A 4027-nucleotide genomic window follows, 5' to 3' on the forward strand; every position below is an offset into this window, starting at 1 on the left:
AAACTGGCCTTTTATTTATTTAGCATGTGGCACTGATGGACACAACTATTAGTACCATTTGGTGTCATTGCCTTGATCCATATGGGGCACCAGCAGTTTTATCCACTATTGTTTTTGTACCATCAGTTCTTTTCATAGTGAATAAAATATTGCTATTATTATGAAAACATTGCTGGTCTTGTGGATACCCTGAGAGTACTTTGGGACATCGTACGTTAATTACTGATGATCTATGGTGTTTGTAGGCATTTGAGGGAGAAAGGGTCAAGGTTGTTGTTATGGATTGAATTGTGTCCCCCCAAAATATGTGTCAACTTGGCTAGCCATGATTCTCAGTATGCTGTAATTATCTTCCATTTTGTGTTCTGATGTAATTAACCTATGTGCTGTAAATTCTAACCTCTATGATATTAATGAGGGAGCTCTGGTGGCATAGTGCCTAAAGCATTTGACTGCTAACCAGAAGGTTGGTGGTTCAAACCTACCAGCCATCCCTTGGAAGGAAGATTGGGCAATCTACTTCTGCAGTGATACCATCTCGGAAACCCAAGGGGAGGTCAGATTGAATTCAACAGCAGTGAGTATGATGTCAATGAGGCAGGATTAGTAACAATCATGTAACTAAGACAGATGCAATCTATAGGATTAGCTTGTGTATCTTTCTTTGACATATAAAAGAGATTGAATAATTGAGCAGAGATCAGAGGAACCTGCTATCACCAAGAAAGAAGAGCCAAGAGTGGAGGACATCCTTTGGACTCAAAATCCCTGAACTGGGAAATTCCTAGATCCAGGGAAAGATTGGTGACAAGGACCTTCCTCCAGAGCTGACAGAGAAAGCTTCCCTTTGTGGCTGGCACCCGGAACTCAGACTTCTAGCCACCTAAACTATGAGAGAATAAATTTCTGTTTGTTAAAGCTATGCATACATGTGTAGTATTTCTGTTACAGTAGCACCAAAAAAGGAGCTCTGGTGGTGTAGTGCCTAAGGCATTTGACTCCTAATCAGAAGGCTGGTGGTTCAAACTCATCAGCCACTTCTCAGAAGGCAGAGTGGCAATCTACTTCCTTCCTGATACTGCCTCAGAAAGGAGGGGTCACTATGAGTCAGATCTGACTCTACGGCAGTGAGTTCGGTTTTTTTGGGTTTAGCATCAAAGAACTAAGACAGATGTCCTGAAAATGTTGAACTTAGGTGCCAGGCAAATGGCAGATTATTAATTAAAGAACCCATAATTTTTCAAATACTTGCTTAATGAATGAATGTACTCATGTGGATAAGAATAGTGAAGAGAATGTGATCTAGAATGGAGAAAAGAGCACTTTTTGGAATTAGAAAAATCTGCTTTCCAGGTTTGGCTTTACCAGTTAGTGGCTGTGGATTTAATTTGATTCCACTGAACTTCAATCTCACCAGTAAGATGAGGATGATTGTTCTGGTTCCCTAGTGCTGCTCTGACAAGAATATCCCACAAATGGGATGGCCTTAACAAACAGGAGTTTATTCTCCTACAGTTTGAAGGCTTTAAGTCCAAGTTCAAAGTGCCAGGCTCTAGGGGCTGGGTGAAAGCCCCTCAGCCTTGGGCTTCAGCTCTGCCTCTGCTCCTGGCCCACTGGAGCTAGAGGCGTTTCTTCACTCAGACAGTGGCTGGCTGCCTAGGCTGCCAAGCCCAAGGTTGACAAGTAAAAAGGCACAGTCCCAATGTTACCAAACCATACGGCAGGCCATTAACTCAAGTCCATTTAAGTCCCAAGGTCAGCAGAGCGTGGCAGGCTGCTGAACAACAACAGAACCAGAGGGTTCAAGGTGTAATAAGCTAGAGACCATTTCCCAAGGCTCCTGCCTATATACAGGAAGCGGACCACATTCCCTAAGGCAGCTATTCAGTTGCTTGTGGTTGATCCCACCATGGAGTTGATTGCCAGTCTCATCATGGGGAGTAACTACCATCAGCTGCCCAGCCACTCAACCAGGCCCAGCCAAGCTGACACACAAACTGAACTACCACAATGATGTATATGCTTATGGCAAAAACGAAATTAGACTCAGTGAAATGAGGAGTTCCTGGACGGTGCAAATGGTTAGTACACTCAGTCTAGTTTTATTAAACATTTAAGTAAAACAAATTTGGAGTCCACGGATAATACAAATGGTTAATGTATTCAGCTGATGACCAACAGGTTGGTGATTGGAGTCCACCTTGGAAGAAAGGCCTGGTGATCTACTTCAGAAAAATACCCACTGCCATGGCGTGGATTCCAACTCACAGTGACCCTATAACAGCCCCGTTAGGTTTCCAAGGCTCTGAATATTTAAGGAAACAGACTGCCTTATATTTCTCTCGCGGAGCAACTGGTGGGTTCAAACCGCTGGTCAGCAGCCGAATACCTTAACCACTGCGTCCCCAGACCTCCTGTCAGAAAAATAGCCACTGCTGTCGAGTAGATTCGGACTCAGCGAAAAATATAAACACTGCGGTGGAGTCGGACCCGACTCATAGTAACCCCTCCCTGGGTTTCCGAGGCAGTATCACTAGGGAAGTAGATTGCCCAAACTTCCTTCCGAGGAGTGGCTAGTGGGTTTTGGGCACTAGGCCACCAGAGCTCCCCAGCGAAAAATAGGCCAGTGAAAATCCTATGGAGCACGATTCTACTCTCACACACACGGGGGCGCCGTGACTTCACTTTTTGGTAGGCGAAACGTGAATAAAATCTTTTATACAGGGCATAAGGCACTTGACTGCTAACCAGAAGGCTGTCAGTTCAAACCCACCAGCCACTCCTCGGAAGGCACATGGAGCAATCTACTTCCGTAGTGTTACTGCCTCGGAAACCCAAGGAGGGGTCGCTATGAGTCGGGTCCGACTTGACAGCACATAACAACAACAACAACAACAACAACAACAACACAAAAGTGAAAAGAAAAAAAAAAAAAGACTCATCATAAAATTAGTTTATGATATTTTGAAGGGGAAAGTTTCAGGTGACACAGGTCGAAATGCAGATTTTAAATTAAAAAAGATAAATGTAGACTGTCGACAGTTTGGCAGCTATTCATGCATTCAACTAATATTTAGTGAGCGTCTCCTAATCCAACAAAACAGACAATGGAAGATAAGAGATCGATTGATAACTCTGAGGGAACGAAGATCTAGCTCAATAAAAAATACAAAGGAAAATACTACCTAGAGTCGGTTGAACGCCGAGCTATAAAGAAATCCACACAGATTAATTAGGAAATGTCTTCAATAACCAGTGACGAAAAATCTGGAAAACTACTCGTCCTGGAGAAAGAAATCACGTAATCTCTTTAGTATCTAGCCCAATGTAACTACCAGGTGCCTTCTTAGCGCAGTGGGCAGCGCGTCAGTCTCATAATCTGAAGGTCCTGAGTTCGAGCCTCAGAGAGGGCACTTTATTTCTCTTGTTCTAGAAGTTTGTTTTCCTTGAATTTCTTTCCTCGTTCTTCTACAGATGATAGTTTACAATTCCCTTCAGAGATAAAATATTCAGAGCATGCTGAGATAGCTGTAGTAATTTGCAGCTGGAATAAATATAAAATATATTTCCTAAATATAAAAAATGTGACATCGTGTCAGAGCCAAAACTTGCCCACGCTAACAGTCTCAGGATCCCTATTTTTAAGCTTCCTGCTCCGCAGAGGATGTTTCCTAAGAAGTTCTGGAGACACTCCACCCCTAGTCCAGCTCTGGCCTCCAAGGCAGTGGCGGCGGAGCTCCATTCCCATGGTTCTTCAAAATCATAAAACTTTTATTCTCGAAGTAACTAGTTATCCAAAACAGCCAACAACACTAGAGTTAGCTGAAATTGTACCTGATCCCTCCAGTTTTGCTCTTCTGTCTCTTTTGGTGTGTTAACAGCGATTTCCCAGTTGACTACCTCTGAGCTTTACACCTAAATGCAGATGAAGAAAACATTGACTTTAGTTTGTTTTTAATTTCATGAGCTTGAAGAATGCTATAAAATTTGTCACCACATCATTTTTTTTCAAAGTATTCTGATAATG

The 4027-nt window shown here is 42.9% G+C and overlaps 1 non-coding gene across 1 annotated transcript; it reads left to right on the forward strand.

The window, feature by feature from the left end:
• Positions 1-3340: 3340 nt before the first annotated feature.
• On the forward strand, positions 3341-3413 carry TRNAM-CAU. The gene has a single exon. It is a non-coding gene; the product is annotated as a tRNA-Met (tRNA).
• The last annotated feature ends 614 nt before the right edge of the window (positions 3414-4027 follow it).

Source organism: Orycteropus afer, unplaced genomic scaffold, assembly GCF_000298275.1.
Source record: "Orycteropus afer afer isolate SDZICR_OR568_19922 unplaced genomic scaffold, OryAfe1.0 scaffold00255, whole genome shotgun sequence".
Taxonomy (NCBI): Eukaryota; Metazoa; Chordata; class Mammalia; order Tubulidentata; family Orycteropodidae; genus Orycteropus; species Orycteropus afer.